Genomic DNA, 25,587 nt, shown 5'->3' with positions numbered 1-25,587 from the left:
TCCATTTCCATTTCATTCCATTCCGTTCTGCTCGGGTACATTCCATTCCATTCCATTGCATTCCATTCCGTTCTGCTCCTGTCCATTCCATTCCATTCCATTCTGTTCCATTCCGTTCTACTCGGGTAGATTCCATTCTATTCCATTCCATTCCATTCCATTCCATTCCATTCCATTCCATTCCATTCCATTCCATTCTACTGGTGTCCATTCCATTCCATTCCATTCCATTCCATTCCATTCCATTCCATTCCATTCCATTGAATTCCATTCCATTCCATTCCATTCAATTGAATTCCGTTCCATTCCATTCCATTCCGTTCCGTTCCGTCCCGTTCCGTTCCGTTCCGTTGCGTTCCGTTCCGTTCAACTAGGGTTGATTCCATTCTATTCAATTCCATTCCATTCCATTCTACACGGGTTGATCATTCCATTCCGTTCCGTTCCGTTCCGTTCCGTTCCGTACCGTTCTACTCGGGTTGATTCCATTCTATTCCATTCCATTCCATTCGATTCCATTCGACTCCATTCCATTCCATTCCATACCATTCCATTCCATTCCATTCCATTGCATTCCATTCCACTCCATTCCATTCCATTCCATTCCATTACATTACATTCCATTCCGTTCCGTTCCGTTCCGTTCCGTTCCGTTGCGTTCCGTTCCGTTCTACTCGGGTTGATTCCATTCTATTCCATTCCATTCCATTTGACTCCATTCGATTCCATTCCATTCCATTGCATCGAATTCCATTCCATTCCATTCCATTCCATTCCATTCCATTCCATTCCACTCCATTGAATTCCATTCCATTCCATTCCATTCCATTCCATTCCATTCCATTCCATTCCACTCCATTCCATTACACTCCACTGCACTCCACTCCACTCCACTCCACTCCATTCCACTCCCTTCCATTCCATTAAATTGAATTCCATTCCATTCCATTCCATTCCATTCCATTCCATTCCATTCCATTCCACTCCATTCCATTCCACTCCACTCCACTCCACTCCACTCCACTCCATTCCATTCCCTTCCATTCCATTCAATTGAATTGCATTGAATTCCATTCCATTCCATTCCATAACATTTCATTCCATTCCATTCCATTCCATTCCATTCCATTCCATTCCATTCCGTTCTACTCGGGTTGATTCCATTCTATTCCATTCCATTCCATTCGATTCCATTAGATTCCATTCGATTCCATTCGATTCCATTCGTTTCCATTCCATTCCATTCCATTCTATTCCATTGAATTCCATTCCATTCCATTCCATTCCATTCCATTCCATTGCATTCCATTCCATTGAATTCCATTGAATTCCATTCCATTCCATGGAATTCCATTCCATTCCATTCCATTCCATTCCATAGAATTCCATTCCATTCCATTCCATTCCATGGAATTCCGTTCCATTCCATTCCATTCCGTTCCGTTCCGTTCCGTTCCGTTCCGTTGCGTTCCGTTCCGTTCCGTTGTGTTCCGTTCCGTTCTACTCGGGTTGATTCCATTCTATTCCATTCCATTCCAATCCATTCCATTCCATTCCATTGAATTCCATTCCATTCCATTCCATTCCATTCCATTCCATTCCATTCCATTCCATTGAATTCCATTCCATTCCATTCCATTCCATTCCATTCCATTGAATTCCATTCCATTCCATTCCATTCCATGGAATTCCGTTCCATTCCATTCCATTCCGTTCCGTTCCGTCCCGTTCCGTTCCGTTCCGTTCCGTTGCGTTCCGTTCCGTTCTACTCGGGTTGATTCCATTCTATTCCATTCCATTCCATTCGATTCCATTCGATTCCATTCGATTCCACTCCATTCCATTCCATAGAATTCCATTCCATTCCATTCCATTCCATTGAATTCCATTCCATTCCATTCCATTCCATAGAATTCCATTCCATTCCATTCCATTCCATTGAATTCCATTCCATTCCATTCCATTCCATTCCATTCCATTCCATTCCATTCCATTCCATTCCATTCCATTCTACTGGTGTCCATTCCATTCCATTCCATTCCATTCCATTCCATTCCATTCCTTTCCATTCCATTGCATTCCATTGCATTCCATTCCATTCCATTCCGTTCCATTCCATTCCATTCCACTCCACTCCACTCCACTCCACTCCATTCCACTCCACTCCACTCCGGTACATTCAATTCCATTCCATTCCATTCCATTCCATTCCATTCCATTCCGTGCTTCTCGGGTACATTCCGTTCCGTTCCATTCCATTCCATTCCATTCCATTCCGTTCCAGTGCACTCTACTCCACTCCACTCCACTCCACTCCTTTCTGGTACATTCCATTCCATTCCATTCCATTCCATTTCCATTCCCATTCCATTTCCATTCCCGTTCCATTTCCATTCCCGTTTCTTTTCCATTCCCGTTCCATTTCCATTCCAGTTCCATTACCATTCCCGTTCCATTTCCATTCCCGATCCATTTCCATTCCCGTTCCATTTCCATTCCCGTTCCATTTCCATTCCCGTTCCATTACCATTCCCGTTCCATTTCCGTTCCCGTTCCGTTTCCGTTCCCGTTCCATTTCCGTTCTCGTTCCGTTTCCGTTCCCGTTCCATTTCCATTCCCGTTCCGTTTCCGTTCCCGTTCCATTTCCATTCCCGTTCCATTTCCATTCCCTTTCCATTTCCATTTCATTCCATTCCGTTCTGCTCGGGTACATTCCATTCCATTCCATTGCATTCCATTCCGTTCTGCTCCTGTCCATTCCATTCCATTCCATTCCGTTCCATTCCGTTCTACTCGGGTAGATTCCATTCCATTCCATTCCATTCCATTCCATTCCATTCCATTCCATTCCATTCCATTCCATTCCATTCCATTCTACTGGTGTCAATTCCATTCCATTCCATTCCATTCCATTCCATTCCATTCCATTCCATTCCATTGAATTCCATTCCATTCCATTCCATTCAATTGAATTCCGTTCCATTCCATTCCATTCCGTTCCGTTCCGTCCCGTTCCGTTCCGATCCGTTGCGTTCCGTTCCGTTCAACTAGGGTTGATTCCATTCTATTCAATTCCATTCCATTCCATTCTACACGGGTTGATCATTCCATTCCGTTCCGTTCCGTTCCGTTCCGTACCGTTCTACTCGGGTTGATTCCATTCTATTCCATTCCATTCCATTCGATTCCATTCGACTCCATTCCATTCCATTCCATTCCATTCCATTCCATTGCATTCCATTCCACTCCATTCCATTCCATTCCATTCCATTCCATTACATTCCATTCCGTTCCGTTCCGTTCCGTTCCGTTCCGTTGCGTTCCGTTCCGTTCTACTCGGGTTGATTCCATTCTATTCCATTCCATTCCATTTGACTCCATTCGATTCCATTCCATTCCATTGCAATGAATTCCATTCCATTCCATTCCATTCCATTCCATTCCATTCCATTCCACTCCATTGAATTCCATTCCATTCCATTCCATTCCATTCCATTCCATTCCATTCCATTCCACTCCATTCCATTACACTCCACTGCACTCCACTCCACTCCACTCCACTCCATTCCACTCCCTTCCATTCCATTAAATTGAATTCCGTTCCATTCCATTCCATTCCATTCCATTCCATTCCACTCCATTCCATTCCACTCCACTCCACTCCACTCCACTCCACTCCATTCCATTCCCTTCCATTCCATTCAATTGAATTGCATTGAATTCCATTCCATTCCATTCCATAACATTTCATTCCATTCCATTCCATTCCATTCCATTCCATTCCATTCCATTCCGTTCTACTCGGGTTGATTCCATTCTATTCCATTCCATTCCATTCGATTCCATTAGATTCCATTCGATTCCATTCGATTCCATTCGTTTCCATTCCATTCCATTCCATTCTATTCCATTGAATTCCATTCCATTCCATTCCATTCCATTCCATTCCATTGCATTCCATTCCATTGAATTCCATCGAATTCCATTCCATTCCATGGAATTCCATTCCATTCCATTCCATTCCATTCCATAGAATTCCATTCCATTCCATTCCATTCCATTGAATTCCGTTCCATTCCATTCCATTCCGTTCCGTTCCGTTCCGTTCCGTTCCGTTGCGTTCCGTTCCGTTCCGTTGTGTTCCGTTCCGTTCTACTCGGGTTGATTCCATTCTATTCCATTCCATTCCAATCCATTCCATTCCATTCCATTGAATTCCATTCCATTCCATTCCATTCCATTCCATTCCATTCCATTCCATTGAATTCCATTCCATTCCATTCCATTCCATTCCATTCCATTCCATTCCATTGAATTCCATTCCATTCCATTCCATTCCATGGAATTCCGTTCCATTCCATTCCATTCCATTCCGTTCCGTCCCGTTCCGTTCCGTTCCGTTCCGTTGCGTTCCGTTCCGTTCTACTCGGGTTGATTCCATTCTATTCCATTCCATTCCATTCGATTCCATTCGATTCCATTCGATTCCACTCCATTCCATTCCATAGAACTCCATTCCATTCCATTGAATTCCATTCCATTCCATTCCATTCCATTGAATTCCATTCCATTCCATTCGATTCCATTGAATTCCATTCCATTCCATTCCATTCCATTCCATTCCATTCCATTCCATTCCATTCCATTCCATTCTACTGTTGTCCATTCCCTTCCATTCCATTCCATTCCATTCCATTCCATTCCATTCCATTCCATTCCTTTCCATTCCATTGCATTCCATTGCATTCCATTCCATTCCATTCCATTCCATTCCATTCCATTCCATTCCATTCCATTCCACTCCACACCACTCCACTCCACTCCATTCCACTCCACTCCACTCCGGTACATTCCATTCCATTCCATTCCATTCCATTCCATTACATTCCATTCCATTCCGTGCTTCTCGGGTACATTCCGTTCCGTTCCATTCCATTCCATTCCATTCCATTCCGTTCCAGTGCACTCTACTCCACTCCACTCCACTCCACTCCGGTACATTCCATTCCATTCCATTCCATTCCATTCCATTCCATTTCCATTCCCATTCCATTTCCATTCCCGTTCCATTTCCATTCCCGTTTCTTTTCCATTCCCGTTCCATTTCCATTCCCGTTCCATTACCATTCCCGTTCCATTTCCATTCCCGATCCATTTCCATTCCCGTTCCTTTTCCATTCCCGTTCCATTTCCATTCCTGTTCCGTTACCATTCCCGTTCCATTTCCGTTCCCGTTCCGTTTCCGTTCCCGTTCCATTTCCCTTCTCGTTCCGTTTCCGTTCCCGTTCCATTTCCATTCCCGTTCTATTTCCGTTCCCGTTCCATTTCCATTCCCGTTCCATTTCCATTCCCTTTCCATTTCCATTTCATTCCATTCCGTTCTGCTCGGGTACATTCCATTCCATTCCATTGCATTCCATTCCGTTCTGCTCCTGTCCATTCCATTCCATTCCATTCCGTTCCATTCCGTTCTACTCGGGTAGATTCCATTCCATTCCATTCCATTCCATTCCATTCCATTCCATTCCATTCCATTCCATTCCATTCTACTGGTGTCCATTCCATTCCATTCCATTCCATTCCATTCCATTCCATTCCATTCCATTGCATTCCATTCCATTCCATTCCATTCCATTCCATTCCGTTCCGTTCTACTCGGTTACATTCCATTCAATTCCATTCCATTCCGTTCTACTCGGGTAGATTCCATTCCATTCCATTCCATTCCTTTCCATGCCATTGCATTCCATTGCATTGCATTGCACTCAATTCCATTCCATTCCATTCCATTCCATTCCATTCCATTCCATTCCGTTCCGTTCAACCCGGTTACATTCCATTGAATTACATTCCATTCCGTTCTACTCGGTTACATTCCATTCCATTCCATTCCATTCCATTCCAATCCATTCCATTCCATTCCATTCCGTTCTACTCGGGTACATTCCATTCCATTCCATTCCATTCCATTCCATTCCATTCCATTCCGTTCTACTTTGGTACATTCCATTCCATTCCATTCCATTCCATTCCATTCCGTTCTACTTTGGTACATTCCATTCCATTCCATTCCATTCCATTCCATTCCATTCCATTACATTCCATTCCATTCGATTCCATTCCATTCCATTCCACTCCTTTCCATGGAATTCCATTCCATTCCATTCCATTCCATTCCATTCCATTCCATTGAATTCCATTCCATTCCATTCCATTGAATTCCATTCCGTTCCATTCCATTCCATAGAGTTCCATTCCATTCCATTCCATTCCATTCCATTCCATTCCATTCCATTCCATTCCATTCCATTGAATTCCATTCCATTCCATTCCATTCCATTCCATCCCATTCCATTGCATTCCATTCCATTCCATTCCATTCCATTCCATCCCATTCCATTCCATTCCATTCCATTCCGTTCTACTCGGGTTGATTCCATTCTATTCCATTCCATTCCATTCGATCCCATTTGATTCCATTCGATTCCATTCAATTCCATTCGATTCCATTCCATTCCACTCCATCCATTCCATTGAATTCCATTCCATTCCATTCCATTCCATTCCATTCCATTCCATTGAATTCCATTCCATTCCATTCCATTGAATTCCATTCCGTTCCATTCCATTCCATTGAATTCCATTCCATTCCATTCCATTCCATTGAATTCCATTCCATTCCATTCCATTGAATTCCGTTCCATTCCATTCCATTCCATTGAATTCCGTTCCATTCCATTCCATTCCGTTCCGTTCCGTTCCGTTCCGTTCCGTTGCGTTCCGTTCCGTTCCGTTGTGTTCCGTTCCGTTCTACTCGGGATGATTCCATTCTATTCCATTCCATTCCAATCCATTCCATTCCATTCCATTGAATTCCATTCCATTCCATTCCATTCCATTCCATTCCATTCCATTCCATTGAATTCCATTCCATTCCATTCCATTCCATTCCATTCCATTCCATTCCATTCCATGCCATTGAATTCCATTCCATTCCAATCCATTCCATGGAATTCCGTTCCATTCCATTCCATTCCGTTCCGTTCCGTCCCGTTCCGTTCCGTTCCGTTCCGTTGCGTTCCGTTCCGTTCTACTCGGGTTGATTCCATTCTATTCCATTCCATTCCATTCGATTCCATTCGATTCCATTCGATTCCACTCCATTCCATTCCATAGAATTCCATTCCATTCCATTCCATTCCATTGAATTCCATTCCATTCCATTCCATTCCATTGAATTCCATTCCATTCCATTCCATTCCATTGAATTCCATTCCATTCCATTCCATTCCATTCCATTCCATTCCATTCCATTCCATTCCATTCTACTGTTGTCCATTCCATTCCATTCCATTCCATTCCATTCCATTCCATTCCATTCCATTCCATTCCATTCCTTTCCATTCCATTGCATTCCATTGCATTCCATTCCATTCCATTCCATTCCATTCCATTCCATTCCATTCCACTCCACACCACTCCACTCCACTCCATTCCACTCCACTCCACTCCGGTACATTCCATTCCATTCCATTCCATTCCATTCCATTCCATTCCATTCCATTCCATTCCATTCCATTCCATTCCGTGCTTCTCGGGTACATTCCGTTCCGTTCCATTCCATTCCATTCCATTCCATTCCGTTCCAGTGCACTCTACTCCACTCCACTCCACTCCACTCCGGTACATTCCATTCCATTCCATTCCATTCCATTCCATTCCATTTCCATTCCCATTCCATTTCCATTCCCGTTCCATTTCCATTCCCGTTTCTTTTCCATTCCCGTTCCATTTCCATTCCCGTTCCATTACCATTCCCGTTCCATTTCCATTCCCGATCCATTTCCATTCCCGTTCCTTTTCCATTCCCGTTCCATTTCCATTCCTGTTCCGTTACCATTCCCGTTCCATTTCCGTTCCCGTTCCGTTTCCATTCCCGTTCCATTTCCGTTCTCGTTCCGTTTCCGTTCCCGTTCCATTTCCATTCCCGTTCCATTTCCGTTCCCGTTCCATTTCCATTCCCGTTCCATTTCCATTCCCTTTCCATTTCCATTTCATTCCATTCCGTTCTGCTCGGGTACATTCCATTCCATTCCATTGCATTCCATTCCGTTCTGCTCCTGTCCATTCCATTCCATTCCATTCCGTTCCATTCCGTTCTACTCGGGTAGATTCCATTCCATTCCATTCCATTCCATTCCATTCCATTCTACTGGTGTCCATTCCATTCCATTCCATTCCATTCCATTCCATTCCATTGCATTCCATTCCATTCCATTCCATTCCATTCCGTTCCGTTCTACTCGGTTACATTCCATTCCATTCCATTCCATTCCGTTCTACTCGGGTAGATTCCATTCCATTCCATTCCATTCCTTTCCATTCCATTGCATTCCATTGCATTGCATTGCACTCAATTCCATTCCATTCCATTCCATTCCATTTTATAGAATTCCGTTCCATTCCATTCCATTCCATTCCATTCCATTCCATTCCATTCCATTCCATTCCATTCCATTCCATTCCATTCTACTCGGGTTGATTGCATTCTATTCCATTCCATTCCATTCGATTCCATTCGATTCCATTCGATTCCATTCGATTCCATTCCATTCCATTCCATTCCATTCCATTCCATTGAATTCCATTCCCTTCCATTCAATTCCATTCCATTGAATTCCATTCCATTCCATTCCATTCCATGGAATTCCGTTCCATTCCATTCCATTCCATTCCATTGAATTCCATTCCATTCCATTCCATTCCATTGAATTCCATTCCATTCCATTCCATTCCATTGAATTCCATTCCATTCCATTCCATTCCATTCCATTCCATTCCATTCCATTCTACTGTTGTCCATTCCATTCCATTCCATTCCATTCCATTCCATTCCATTGCATTCCATTCCATTCCTTTCCATTCCATTGCATTCCATTGCATTCCATTCCATTCCATTCCATTCCATTCCATTCCATTCCACTCCACACCACTCCACTCCACTCCATTCCACTCCACTCCACTCCGGTACATTCCATTCCATTCCATTCCATTCCATTCCATTCCATTCCATTCCATTCCGTGCTTCTCGGGTACATTCCGTTCCGTTCCATTCCATTCCATTCCATTCCATTCCCTTCCAGTGCACTCTACTCCACTCCACTCCACTCCACTCCGGTACATTCCATTCCATTCCATTCCATTCCATTCCATTCCATTTCCATTCCCATTCCATTTCCATTCCCGTTCCATTTCCATTCCCGTTTCTTTTCCATTCCCCTTCCATTTCCATTCCCGTTCCATTACCATTCCCGTTCCATTTCCATTCCCGATCCATTTCCATTCCCGTTCCTTTTCCATTCCCGTTCCATTTCCATTCCTGTTCCGTTACCATTCCCGTTCCATTTCCGTTCCCGTTCCGTTTCCGTTCCCGTTCCATTTCCGTTTTCGTTCCGTTTCCGTTCCCGTTCCATTTCCATTCCCGTTCCATTTCCGTTCCCGTTCCATTTCCATTCCCGTTCCATTTCCATTCCCTTTCCATTTCCATTTCATTCCATTCCGTTCTGCTCGGGTACATTCCATTCCATTCCATTGCATTCCATTCCGTTCTGCTCCTGTCCATTCCATTCCATTCCATTTAGTTCCATTCCGTTCTATTCGGGTAGATTCCATTCCATTCCATTCCATTCCATTCCATTCCATTCCATTCCATTCCATTCTACTGGTGTCCATTCCATTCCATTCCATTCCATTCCATTCCATTCCATTCCATTCCATTCCATTCCATTCCATTCCATTCCATTGCATTCCATTCCATTCCATTCCATTCCATTCCGTTCCGTTCTACTCGGTTACATTCCATTCAATTCCATTCCATTCCGTTCTACTCGGGTAGATTCCATTCCATTCCATTCCATTCCTTTCCATTCCATTGCATTCCATTGCATTGCATTGCACTCAATTCCATTCCATTCCATTCCATTCCATTCCATAGAATTCCGTTCCATTCCATTCCATTCCATTCCACTCCATTCCATTCCATTCCATTCCATTCCATTCCATTCCATTCCATTCCATTCCATTCTACTCGGGTTGATTGCATTCTATTCCATTCCATTCCATTCGATTCCATTCGATTCCATTCGATTCCATTCGATTCCATTCCATTCCATTCCATTCCATTCCATTCCATTCCATGGAATTCCATTCCATTCCATTCCATTCCATTCCATTCCATGGAATTCCATTCCATTCCATTCCATTCCATTCCATTCCATTCCATTGAATTCCATTCCATTCCATTCCATTCCATTCCATTCCATTCCATGGAATTCCATTCCATTCCATTCCATTCCATTCCATTCCATTCCATTCCATTCCATTGAATTCCATTCCGTTCCATTCCATTCCATTGAATTCCGTTCCATTCCACTCCATTCCATTCCGTTCTGTTCCGTTCTGTTCCGTTCCCTTCCGTTGCGTTCCGCTCCGTTCTACTCGGGTTGATTCCATTCTATTCCATTCCAGTCCATTCGATCCCATTCGATTGCATTCGATTCCATTCGATTCCATTCGATTCCACTCCATTCCATTCCATAGAATTCCATTCCATTCCATTCCATTCCAATCCATTCCATTCCATTCCATTCCATTCCATTCCATTCCATTCCATGGAATTCCATTCCATTCCATTCCATTCCATGGAATTCCATTCCATTCCATTCCATTCCAATCCATAGAATTCCATTCCATTCCATTCCATTCCATTGAATTCCGTTCCATTCCATTCCATTCCGTTCCGTTCCGTTCCGTTCCGTTGCGTTCCGTTCCGTTCCGTTGTGTTCCGTTCCGTTCTACTCGGGTTGATTCCATTCTATTCCATTCCATTCCAATCCATTCCATTCCATTCCATTCCATTCCATTCCATTCCATTCCATTCCATTCCATTCCATTCCATTCCATTGAATTCCATTCCATTCCATTCCATTCCATTCCATTCCATTCCATTGAATTCCATTCCATTCCATTCCATTCCATGGAATTCCGTTCCATTCCATTCCATTCCGTTCCGTTCCGTCCCGTTCCGCTCCGTTGCGTTCCGTTCCGTTCTACTCGGGTTGATTCCATTCTATTCCATTCCTTTCCATTCGATTCCATTCGATTCCATTCGATTCCATTCGATTCCATTCCATTCCATTCCATTGAATTCCATTCCATTCCATTCCATTCCATTGAATTCCATTCCATTCCATTCCATTCCATTCCATTCCATTGAATTCCATTCCATTCCATTCCATTCCATTCCATAGAGTTCCATTCCGTTCCATTCCATTCCATTGAATTCCGTTCCATTCCATTCCATTCCATTCCATTCCATTCCATTCCATTCCATTCCATTGAATTCCATTCCATTCCATTCCATAGAATTCCATTCCGTTCCATTCCATTCCATTCCATTAAATTCCATTCCATTCCATTCAATTCCATTCCATTCCATTCCATTCCATTCCATTTGAATTCCATTCCGTTCCATTCCATTCCATTCCCTTCCATTCCATTCCATTCCATTCTACTCGGGTTGATTCCATTCTATTCCATTCCATTCCATTCGATTCCATTCGATTCGATTCGATTCCATTCCATTCCATTCCATTCCATTCCGTTCTACTCGGGTTGATTCCATTCTATTCCATTCCATTCCATTCGATTCCATTCGATTCCATTCGATTCCATTCGATTCCATTCCATTCCATAGAATTCCATTCCATTCCATTCCATTCCATTGAATTCCATTCCATTCCATTCCATTCCATTGAATTCCATTCCATTCCATTCCATTCCATTGAATTCCATTCCATTCCATTCCATTCCATTCCATTCCATTCCATTCCATTCTACTGTTGTCCATTCCATTCCATTCCATTCCATTCCATTCCATTCCATTGCATTCCATTCCATTCCTTTCCATTCCATTGCATTCCATTGCATTCCATTCCATTCCATTCCATTCCATTCCATTCCATTCCACTCCACACCACTCCACTCCACTCCATTCCACTCCACTCCACTCCGGTACATTCCATTCCATTCCATTCCATTCCATTCCATTCCATTCCGTGCTTCTCGGGTACATTCCGTTCCGTTCCATTCCATTCCATTCCATTCCCTTCCAGTGCACTCTACTCCACTCCACTCCACTCCACTCCGGTACATTCCATTCCATTCCATTCCATTCCATTCCATTCCATTTCCATTCCCATTCCATTTCCATTCCCGTTCCATTTCCATTCCCGTTTCTTTTCCATTCCCCTTCCATTTCCATTCCCGTTCCATTACCATTCCCGTTCCATTTCCATTCCCGATCCATTTCCATTCCCGTTCCTTTTCCATTCCCGTTCCATTTCCATTCCTGTTCCGTTACCATTCCCGTTCCATTTCCGTTCCCGTTCCGTTTCCGTTCCCGTTCCATTTCCGTTTTCGTTCCGTTTCCGTTCCCGTTCCATTTCCATTCCCGTTCCATTTCCGTTCCCGTTCCATTTCCATTCCCGTTCCATTTCCATTCCCTTTCCATTTCCATTTCATTCCATTCCGTTCTGCTCGGGTACATTCCATTCCATTCCATTGCATTCCATTCCGTTCTGCTCCTGTCCATTCCATTCCATTCCATTTAGTTCCATTCCGTTCTATTCGGGTAGATTCCATTCCATTCCATTCCATTCCATTCCATTCCATTCCATTCCATTCCATTCCATTCTACTGGTGTCCATTCCATTCCATTCCATTCCATTCCATTCCATTCCATTCCATTCCATTCCATTCCATTCCATTCCATTGCATTCCATTCCATTCCATTCCATTCCATTCCGTTCCGTTCTACTCGGTTACATTCCATTCAATTCCATTCCATTCCGTTCTACTCGGGTAGATTCCATTCCATTCCATTCCATTCCTTTCCATTCCATTGCATTCCATTGCATTGCATTGCACTCAATTCCATTCCATTCCATTCCATTCCATTCCATAGAACTCCGTTCCATTCCATTCCATTCCATTCCACTCCATTCCATTCCATTCCATTCCATTCCATTCCATTCCATTCCATTCCATTCCATTCTACTCGGGTTGATTGCATTCTATTCCATTCCATTCCATTCGATTCCATTCGATTCCATTCGATTCCATTCGATTCCATTCCATTCCATTCCATTCCATTCCATTCCATTGAATTCCATTCCATTCCATTCCATTCCATTCCATTCCATGGAATTCCATTCCATTCCATTCCATTCCATTCCATTCCATTCCATTGAATTCCATTCCATTCCATTCCATTCCATTCCATTCCATTCCATGGAATTCCATTCCATTCCATTCCATTCCATTCCATTCCATTCCATTCAATTGAATTCCATTCCGTTCCATTCCATTCCATTGAATTCCGTTCCATTCCACTCCATTCCATTCCGTTCTGTTCCGTTCTGTTCCGTTCCCTTCCGTTGCGTTCCGCTCCGTTCTACTCGGGTTGATTCCATTCTATTCCATTCCAGTCCATTCGATCCCATTCGATTGCATTCGATTCCATTCGATTCCATTCGATTCCACTCCATTCCATTCCATAGAATTCCATTCCATTCCATTCCATTCCATTCCATTCCATTCCATTGAATTCCATTCCATTCCATTCCATTCCATGGAATTCCATTCCATTCCATTCCATTCCAATCCATAGAATTCCATTCCATTCCATTCCATTCCATTGAATTCCGTTCCATTCCATTCCATTCCGTTCCGTTCCGTTCCGTTCCGTTGCGTTCCGTTCCGTTCCGTTGTGTTCCGTTCCGTTCTACTCGGGTTGATTCCATTCTATTCCATTCCATTCCAATCCATTCCATTCCATTCCATTCCATTCCATTCCATTCCATTCCATTCCATTCCATTCCATTCCATTCCATTCCATTGAATTCCATTCCATTCCATTCCATTCCATTCCATTCCATTCCATTCCATTGAATTCCATTCCATTCCATTCCATTCCATGGAATTCCGTTCCATTCCATTCCATTCCGTTCCGTTCCGTCCCGTTCCGCTCCGTTGCGTTCCGTTCCGTTCTACTCGGGTTGATTCCATTCTATTCCATTCCTTTCCATTCGATTCCATTCGATTCCATTCGATTCCATTCGATTCCATTCCATTCCATTCCATTGAATTCCATTCCATTCCATTCCATTCCATTGAATTCCATTCCATTCCATTCCATTCCATTCCATTCCATTCCATTGAATTCCATTCCATTCCATTCCATTCCATTCCATAGAATTCCATTCCGTTCCATTCCATTCCATTGAATTCCGTTCCATTCCATTCCATTCCATTCCATTCCATTCCATTCCATTCCATTGAATTCCATTCCATTCCATTCCATAGAATTCCATTCCGTTCCATTCCATTCCATTCCATTAAATTCCATTCCATTCCATTCAATTCCATTCCATTCCGTTCCATTCCATTCCATTTGAATTCCATTCCGTTCCATTCCATTCCATTCCCTTCCATTCCATTCCATTCCATTCTACTCGGGTTGATTCCATTCTATTCCATTCCATTCCATTCGATTCCATTCGATTCGATTCGATTCCATTCCATTCCATTCCATTCCATTCCGTTCTACTCGGGTTGATTCCATTCTATTCCATTCCATTCCATTCGATTCCATTCGATTCCATTCGATTCCATTCGATTCCATTCCATTCCATAGAATTCCATTCCATTCCATTCCATTCCATTGAATTCCATTCCATTCCATTCCATTCCATTGAATTCCATTCCATTCCATTCCATTCCATTGAATTCCATTCCATTCCATTCCATTCCATTCCATTCCATTCCATTCTACTGTTGTCCATTCCATTCCATTCCATTCCATTCCATTCCATTGCATTCCATTCCATTCCTTTCCATTCCATTGCATTCCATTGCATTCCATTCCATTCCATTCCATTCCATTCCATTCCATTCCATTGCATTCCATTCCATTCCTTTCCATTCCATTGCATTCCATTGCATTCCATTCCATTCCATTCCATTCCATTCCATTCCATTCCACTCCACACCACTCCACTCCACTCCATTCCACTCCACTCCACTCCGGTACATTCCATTCCATTCCATTCCATTCCATTCCATTCCATTCCGTGCTTCTCGGGTACATTCCGTTCCGTTCCATTCCATTCCATTCCATTCCATTCCCTTCCAGTGCACTCTACTCCACTCCACTCCACTCCACTCCGGTACATTCCATTCCATTCCATTCCATTCCATTCCATTCCATTCCATTTCCATTCCCATTCCATTTCCATTCCCGTTCCATTTCCATTCCCGTTTCTTTTCCATTCCCCTTCCATTTCCATTCCCGTTCCATTACCATTCCCGTTCCATTTCCATTCCCGATCCATTTCCATTCCCGTTCCTTTTCCATTCCCGTTCCATTTCCATTCCTGTTCCGTTACCATTCCCGTTCCATTTCCGTTCCCGTTCCGTTTCCGTTCCCGTTCCATTTCCGTTTTCGTTCCGTTTCCGTTCCCGTTCCATTTCCATTCCCGTTCCATTTCCGTTCCCGTTCCATTTCCATTCCCGTTCCATTTCCATTCCCTTTCCATTTCCATTTCATTCCATTCCGTTCTGCTCGGGTACATTCCATTCCATTCCATTGCATTCCATTCCGTTCTGCTCCTGTCCATTCCATTCCATTCCATTTAGTTCCATTCCGTTCTATTCGGGTAGATTCCATTCCATTCCATTCCATTCCATTCCATTCCATTCCATTCCATTCCATTCTACTGGTGTCCATTCCATTCCATTCCATTCCATTCCATTCCATTCCATTCCATTCCATTCCATTCCATTGCATTCCATTCCATTCCATTCCATTCCATTCCGTTCCGTTCTACTCGGTTACATTCCATTCAATTCCATTCCATTCCGTTCTACTCGGGTAGATTCCATTCCATTCCATTCCATTCCTTTCCATTCCATTGCATTCCATTGCATTGCATTGCACTCAATTCCATTCCATTCTATTCCATTCCATTCCATTGAATTCCATTCCATTCCATTCCATTCCATTCCATTCCATTCCATGGAATTCCATTCCATTCCATTCCATTCCATTCCATTCCATTCCATTCCATTGAATTCCATTCCGTTCCATTCCATTCCATTGAATTCCGTTCCATTCCACTCCATTCCATTCCGTTCTGTTCCGTTCTGTTCCGTTCCCTTCCGTTGCGTTCCGCTCCGTTCTACTCGGGTTGATTCCATTCTATTCCATTCCAGTCCATTCGATCCCATTCGATTGCATTCGACTCCATTCGATTCCATTCGATTCCACTCCATTCCATTCCATAGAATTCCATTCCATTCCATTCCATTCCATTCCATTCCATTCCATTCCATTGAATTCCATTCCATTCCATTCCATTCCATGGAATTCCATTCCATTCCATTCCATTCCAATCCATAGAATTCCATTCCATTCCATTCCATTCCATTGAATTCCGTTCCATTCCATTCCATTCCGTTCCGTTCCGTTCCGTTCCGTTGCGTTCCGTTCCGTTCCGTTGTGTTCCGTTCCGTTCTACTCGGGTTGATTCCATTCTATTCCATTCCATTCCAATCCATTCCATTCCATTCCATTCCATTCCATTCCATTCCATTCCATTCCATTCCATTCCATTCCATTGAATTCCATTCCATTCCATTCCATTCCATTCCATTCCATTCCATTCCATTGAATTCCATTCCATTCCATTCCATTCCATGGAATTCCGTTCCATTCCATTCCATTCCGTTCCGTTCCGTCCCGTTCCGCTCCGTTGCGTTCCGTTCCGTTCTACTCGGGTTGATTCCATTCTATTCCATTCCTTTCCATTCGATTCCATTCGATTCCATTCGATTCCATTCGATTCCATTCCATTCCATTCCATTGAATTCCATTCCATTCCATTCCATTCCATTGAATTCCATTCCATTCCATTCCATTCCATTCCATTCCATTGAATTCCATTCCATTCCATTCCATTCCATTCCATAGAATTCCATTCCGTTCCATTCCATTCCATTGAATTCCGTTCCATTCCATTCCATTCCATTCCATTCCATTCCATTCCATTCCATTGAATTCCATTCCATTCCATTCCATAGAATTCCATTCCGTTCCATTCCATTCCATTCCATTAAATTCCATTCCATTCCATTCAATTCCATTCCATTCCATTCCATTCCATTCCATTTGAATTCCATTCCGTTCCATTCCATTCCATTCCCTTCCATTCCATTCCATTCCATTCTACTCGGGTTGATTCCATTCTATTCCATTCCATTCCATTCGATTCCATTCGATTCGATTCGATTCCATTCCATTCCATTCCATTCCATTCCGTTCTACTCGGGTTGATTCCATTCTATTCCATTCCATTCCATTCGATTCCATTCGATTCCATTCGATTCCATTCGATTCCATTCCATTCCATAGAATTCCGTTCCATTCCATTCCATTCCATTGAATTCCATTCCATTCCATTCCATTCCATTGAATTCCATTCCATTCCATTCCATTCCATTGAATTCCATTCCATTCCATTCCATTCCATTCCATTCCATTCCATTCTACTGTTGTCCATTCCATTCCATTCCATTCCATTCCATTCCATTCCATTGCATTCCATTCCATTCCTTTCCATTCCATTGCATTCCATTGCATTCCATTCCATTCCATTCCATTCCATTCCATTCTATTCCACTCCACACCACTCCACTCCACTCCATTCCACTCCACTCCACTCCGGTACATTCCATTCCATTCCATTCCATTCCATTCCATTCCATTCCGTGCTTCTCGGGTACATTCCGTTCCGTTCCATTCCATTCCATTCCATTCCATTCCCTTCCAGTGCACTCTACTCCACTCCACTCCACTCCACTCCGGTACATTCCATTCCATTCCATTCCATTCCATTCCATTCCATTTCCATTCCCATTCCATTTCCATTCCCGTTCCATTTCCATTCCCTTTTCTTTTCCATTCCCCTTCCATTTCCATTCCCGTTCCATTACCATTCCCGTTCCATTTCCATTCCCGATCCATTTCCATTCCCGTTCCTTTTCCATTCCCGTTCCATTTCCATTCCTGTTCCGTTACCATTCCCGTTCCATTTCCGTTCCCGTTCCGTTTCCGTTCCCGTTCCATTTCCGTTTTCGTTCCGTTTCCGTTCCCGTTCCATTTCCATTCCCGTTCCATTTCCGTTCCCGTTCCATTTCCATTCCCGTTCCATTTCCATTCCCTTTCCATTTCCATTTCATTCCATTCCGTTCTGCTCGGGTACATTCCATTCCATTCCATTGCATTCCATTCCGTTCTGCTCCTGTCCATTCCATTCCATTCCATTTAGTTCCATTCCGTTCTATTCGGGTAGATTCCATTCCATTCCATTCCATTCCATTCCATTCCATTCCATTCCATTCCATTCCATTCTACTGGTGTCCATTCCATTCCATTCCATTCCATTCCATTCCATTCCATTCCATTCCATTCCATTGCATTCCATTCCATTCCATTCCATTCCATTCCGTTCCGTTCTACTCGGTTACATTCCATTCAATTCCATTCCATTCCGTTCTACTCGGGTAGATTCCATTCCATTCCATTCCATTCCTTTCCATTCCATTGCATTCCATTGCATTGCATTGCACTCAATTCCATTCCATTCCATTCCATTCCATTCCATAGAATTCCGTTCCATTCCATTCCATTCCATTCCACTCCATTCCATTCCATTCCATTCCATTCCATTCCATTCCATTCCATTCCATTCTACTCGGGTTGATTGCATTCTATTCCATTCCATTCCATTCGATTCCATTCGATTCCATTCGATTCCATTCGATTCCATTCCATTCCATTCCATTCCATTCCATTCCATTCCATTCCATTGAATTCCATTCCATTCCATTCCATTCCATTCCATTCCATGGAATTCCATTCCATTCCATTCCATTCCATTCCATTCCATTCCATTCCATTCCATTCCATTCCATTGAATTCCATTCCATTCCATTCCATTCCATTCCATTCCATGGAATTCCATTCCATTCCATTCCATTCCATTCCATTCCATTCCATTCCATTCCATTGAATTCCATTCCGTTCCATTCCATTCCATTGAATTCCGTTCCATTCCACTCCATTCCATTCCGTTCTGTTCCGTTCTGTTCCGTTCCCTTCCGTTGCGTTCCGCTCCGTTCTACTCGGGTTGATTCCATTCTATTCCATTCCAGTCCATTCGATCCCATTCGATTGCATTCGATTCCATTCGATTCCATTCGATTCCACTCCATTCCATTCCATAGAATTCCATTCCATTCCATTCCATTCCATTCCATTCCATTCCATTCCATTCCATTGAATTCCATTCCATTCCATTCCATTCCATGGAATTCCATTCCATTCCATTCCATTCCAATCCATAGAATTCCATTCCATTCCATTCCATTCCATTGAATTCCGTTCCATTCCATTCCATTCCGTTCCGTTCCGTTCCGTTCCGTTGCGTTCCGTTCCGTTCCGTTGTGTTCCGTTCCGTTCTACTCGGGTTGATTCCATTCTATTCCATTCCATTCCAATCCATTCCATTCCATTCCATTCCATTCCATTCCATTCCATTCCATTCCATTCCATTCCATTCCATTCCATTGAATTCCATTCCATTCCATTCCATTCCATTCCATTCCATTCCATTCCATTGAATTCCATTCCATTCCATTCCATTCCATGGAATTCCGTTCCATTCCATTCCATTCCGTTCCGTTCCGTCCCGTTCCGCTCCGTTGCGTTCCGTTCCGTTCTACTCGGGTTGATTCCATTCTATTCCATTCCTTTCCATTCGATTCCATTCGATTCCATTCGATTCCATTCGATTCCATTCCATTCCATTCCATTGAATTCCATTCCATTCCATTCCATTCCATTGAATTCCATTCCATTCCATTCCATTCCATTCCATTGAATTCCATTCCATTCCATTCCATTCCATTCCATAGAATTCCATTCCGTTCCATTCCATTCCATTGAATTCCGTTCCATTCCATTCCATTCCATTCCATTCCATTCCATTCCATTCCATTGAATTCCATTCCATTCCATTCCATAGAATTCCATTCCGTTCCATTCAATTCCATTCCATTAAATTCCATTCCATTCCATTCAATTCCATTCCATTCCATTCCATTCCATTCCATTTGAATTCCATTCCGTTCCATTCCATTCCATTCCCTTCCATTCCATTCCATTCCATTCTACTCGGGTTGATTCCATTCTATTCCATTCCATTCCATTCGATTCCATTCGATTCGATTCGATTCCATTCCATTCCATTCCGTTCTACTCGGGTTGATTCCATTCTATTCCATTCCATTCCATTCGATTCCATTCGATTCCATTCGATTCCATTCGATTCCATTCCATTCCATAGAATTCCATTCCATTCCATTCCATTCCATTGAATTCCATTCCATTCCATTCCATTCCATTGAATTCCATTCCATTCCATTCCATTCCATTGAATTCCATTCCATTCCATTCCATTCCATTCCATTCCATTCCATTCTACTGTTGTCCATTCCATTCCATTCCATTCCATTCCATTCCATTCCATTGCATTCCATTCCATTCCTTTCCATTCCATTGCATTCCATTGCATTCCATTCCATTCCATTCCATTCCATTCCATTCTATTCCACTCCACACCACTCCACTCCACTCCATTCCACTCCACTCCACTCCGGTACATTCCATTCCATTCCATTCCATTCCATTCCATTCCATTCCGTGCTTCTCGGGTACATTCCGTTCCGTTCCATTCCATTCCATTCCATTCCATTCCCTTCCAGTGCACTCTACTCCACTCCACTCCACTCCACTCCGGTACATTCCATTCCATTCCATTCCATTCCATTCCATTCCATTTCCATTCCCATTCCATTTCCATTCCCGTTCCATTTCCATTCCCTTTTCTTTTCCATTCCCCTTCCATTTCCATTCCCGTTCCATTACCATTCCCGTTCCATTTCCATTCCCGATCCATTTCCATTCCCGTTCCTTTTCCATTCCCGTTCCATTTCCATTCCTGTTCCGTTACCATTCCCGTTCCATTTCCGTTCCCGTTCCGTTTCCGTTCCCGTTCCATTTCCGTTTTCGTTCCGTTTCCGTTCCCGTTCCATTTCCATTCCCGTTCCATTTCCGTTCCCGTTCCATTTCCATTCCCGTTCCATTTCCATTCCCTTTCCATTTCCATTTCATTCCATTCCGTTCTGCTCGGGTACATTCCATTCCATTCCATTGCATTCCATTCCGTTCTGCTCCTGTCCATTCCATTCCATTCCATTTAGTTCCATTCCGTTCTATTCGGGTAGATTCCATTCCATTCCATTCCATTCCATTCCATTCCATTCCATTCCATTCCATTCTACTGGTGTCCATTCCATTCCATTCCATTCCATTCCATTCCATTCCATTCCATTCCATTCCATTGCATTCCATTCCATTCCATTCCATTCCATTCCGTTCCGTTCTACTCGGTTACATTCCATTCAATTCCATTCCATTCCGTTCTACTCGGGTAGATTCCATTCCATTCCATTCCATTCCTTTCCATTCCATTGCATTCCATTGCATTGCATTGCACTCAATTCCATTCCATTCCATTCCATTCCATTCCATTCCATTCCATTCCATTCCGTTCCATTCCATTCCACTCCATTCCATTCCATTCCATTCCATTCCATTCCATTCCATTCCATTCCATTCTACTCGGGTTGATTGCATTCTATTCCATTCCATTCCATTCGATTCCATTCGATTCCATTCGATTCCATTCGATTCCATTCCATTCCATTCCATTCCATTCCATTCCATTCCATTCCATTGAATTCCATTCCATTCCATTCCATTCCATTCCATTCGATGGAATTCCATTCCATTCCATTCCATTCCATTCCATTCCATTCCATTCCATTCCATTCCATTCCATTGAATTCCATTCCATTCCATTCCATTCCATTCCATTCCATGGAATTCCATTCCATTCCATTCCATTCCATTCCATTCCATTCCATTCCATTCCATTGAATTCCATTCCGTTCCATTCCATTCCATTGAATTCCGTTCCATTCCACTCCATTCCATTCCGTTCTGTTCCGTTCTGTTCCGTTCCCTTCCGTTGCGTTCCGCTCCGTTCTACTCGGGTTGATTCCATTCTATTCCATTCCAGTCCATTCGATCCCATTCGATTGCATTCGATTCCATTCGATTCCATTCGATTCCACTCCATTCCATTCCATAGAATTCCATTCCATTCCATTCCATTCCATTCCATTCCATTCCATTCCATTCCATTGAATTCCATTCCATTCCATTCCATTCCATGGAATTCCATTCCATTCCATTCCATTCCAATCCATAGAATTCCATTCCATTCCATTCCATTCCATTGAATTCCGTTCCATTCCATTCCATTCCGTTCCGTTCCGTTCCGTTCCGTTGCGTTCCGTTCCGTTCCGTTGTGTTCCGTTCCGTTCTACTCGGGTTGATTCCATTCTATTCCATTCCATTCCAATCCATTCCATTCCATTCCATTCCATTCCATTCCATTCCATTCCATTCCATTCCATTCCATTCCATTCCATTGAATTCCATTCCATTCCATTCCATTCCATTCCATTCCATTCCATTCCATTGAATTCCATTCCATTCCATTCCATTCCATGGAATTCCGTTCCATTCCATTCCATTCCGTTCCGTTCCGTCCCGTTCCGCTCCGTTGCGTTCCGTTCCGTTCTACTCGGGTTGATTCCATTCTATTCCATTCCTTTCCATTCGATTCCATTCGATTCCATTCGATTCCATTCGATTCCATTCCATTCCATTCCATTGAATTCCATTCCATTCCATTCCATTCCATTGAATTCCATTCCATTCCATTCCATTCCATTCCATTCCATTGAATTCCATTCCATTCCATTCCATTCCATTCCATAGAATTCCATTCCGTTCCATTCCATTCCATTGAATTCCGTTCCATTCCATTCCATTCCATTCCATTCCATTCCATTCCATTGAATTCCATTCCATTCCATTCCATAGAATTCCATTGCGTTCCATTCCATTCCATTCCATTAAATTCCATTCCATTCCATTCAATTCCATTCCATTCCATTCCATTCCATTCCATTTGAATTCCATTCCGTTCCATTCCATTCCATTCCCTTCCATTCCATTCCATTCCATTCTACTCGGGTTGATTCCATTCTATTCCATTCCATTCCATTCGATTCCATTCGATTCGATTCGATTCCATTCCATTCCATTCCATTCCATTCCGTTCTACTCGGGTTGATTCCATTCTATTCCATTCCATTCCATTCGATTCCATTCGATTCCATTCGATTCCATTCGATTCCATTCCATTCCATAGAATTCCATTCCATTCCATTCCATTCCATTCCATTGAATTCCATTCCATTCCATTCCATTACATTCCATTTCATTGAATTCCATTCAATTCCATTCCATTCCATTCCATTCCATTTCATTGAATTCTATTCAATTCCATTCCATTCCATTCCATTCCATTCCATTGAATTCCATTCCATTCCATTCCATTCCATTCCATTCCATTCTACTCGGGTTGATTCCATTCTATTCCATTCCATTCCATTCGATCCCATTCGATTCCATTCGATTCCGTTCCATTCCATTCCATTCCATTCCATTCCATTCCATTCCATTCCATTCCATTGAATTCCATTCCATTCCATTCCATTGAATTCCGTTCCATTCCATTCCATTCCGTTCCGTTCCGTCCCGTTCCATTCCATTCCGTTCCGTTGCGTGCCGTTCTGTTCTACTCGGAATGATTCCATTCCATTCCATTCCATTGAATTCCATTCCGTTCCACTCCATTCCATTCCATTCCATTGAATTCCATTCCAATCCATTCCATTCCATTCCATTCCATTGAATTCCATTCCATTCCATTCCATTCCATTCCATAGAATTCCATTCCATTCCATTCCATTCCATTCCATAGAATTCCGTTCCATACCATTCCATTCCATTCCATTCCATTCCATTCCATTCCATTCCATTCCATTCCATTCCATTCCATTCCATTTGAATTCCATTCCATTCCATTCCATTCCATTCTATTCCATTCCATTCCATTCCATTCCATTCCATTCCATTCTACTCGGGTTGATTGCATTCTATTCCATTCCATTCCATTCGATTCCATTCGATTCCATTCGATTCCATTCCATTCCATTCCATTGAATTCCATTCCATTCAATTCCATTCCATTCCATTCCATTCCATTGAATTCCATTCCATTCCATTCCATTCCATTCCATTCCATTCCATTGCATTCCATTCCATTTGAATTCCATTCCATTCCATTCCATTCCATTCCATTCCATTCCATTTGAATTCCATTCCATTCCAATCCATTCCATTCCATTCCATTCCATTCCATTCCATTCCATTCCATTCCATTCCATTCCATGGAATTCCATTCCATTCCATTCCATTCCATTCCATTGAATTCCATTCCATTCCATTCCATTCCATTCCATTCCATTCCATTCCATTCCATTGAATTCCATTCCGTTCCATTCCATTCCATTGAATTCCGTTCCATTCCACTCCATTCCATTCCGTTCCGTTCCGTTCCGTTCCGTTCCCTTCCGTTGCGTTCCGCTCCGTTCTACTCGGGTTGATTCCATTCTATTCCATTCCAGTCCATTCGATCCCATTCGATTGCATTCAATTCCATTCGATTCCATTCGATTCCACTCCATTCCATTCCATAGAATTCCATTCCATTCCATTCCATTCCATTCCATTCCATTCCATTCCATTGAATTCCATTCCATTCCATTCCATTCCATGGAATTCCATTCCATTCCATTCCATTCCAATCCATAGAATTCCATTCCATTCCATTCCATTCCATTGAATTCCGTTCCATTCCATTCCATTCCGTTCCGTTCCGTTCCGTTCCGTTCCGTTGCGTTCCGTTCCGTTCCGTTGTGTTCCGTTCCGTTCTACTCGGGTTGATTCCATTCTATTCCATTCCATTCCAATCCATTCCATTCCATTCCATTCCATTCCATTCCATTCCATTCCATTCCATTCCATTCCATTCCATTCCATTCCATTGAATTCCATTCCATTCCATTCCATTCCATGGAATTCCGTTCCATTCCATTCCATTCCGTTCCGTTCCATCCCGTTCCGTTCCGTTCCGTTCCGTTGCGTTCCGTTCCGTTCTACTAGGGTTGATTCCATTCTATTCCATTCCATTCCATTCGATTCCATTCGATTCCATTCGATTCCACTCCATTCCATTACATAGAATTCCATTCCATTCCATTCCATTCCATTGAATTCCATTCCATTCCATTCCATTCCATTGAATTCCATTCCATTCCATTCCATTCCATTGAATTCCATTCCATTCCATTCCATTCCATTCCATT

Source organism: Gorilla gorilla, chromosome 12, assembly GCF_029281585.2.
Source record: "Gorilla gorilla gorilla isolate KB3781 chromosome 12, NHGRI_mGorGor1-v2.1_pri, whole genome shotgun sequence".
Classification (NCBI taxonomy): domain Eukaryota; kingdom Metazoa; phylum Chordata; class Mammalia; order Primates; family Hominidae; genus Gorilla; species Gorilla gorilla.
Note: the sequence above shows the minus strand (reverse complement) of the source record.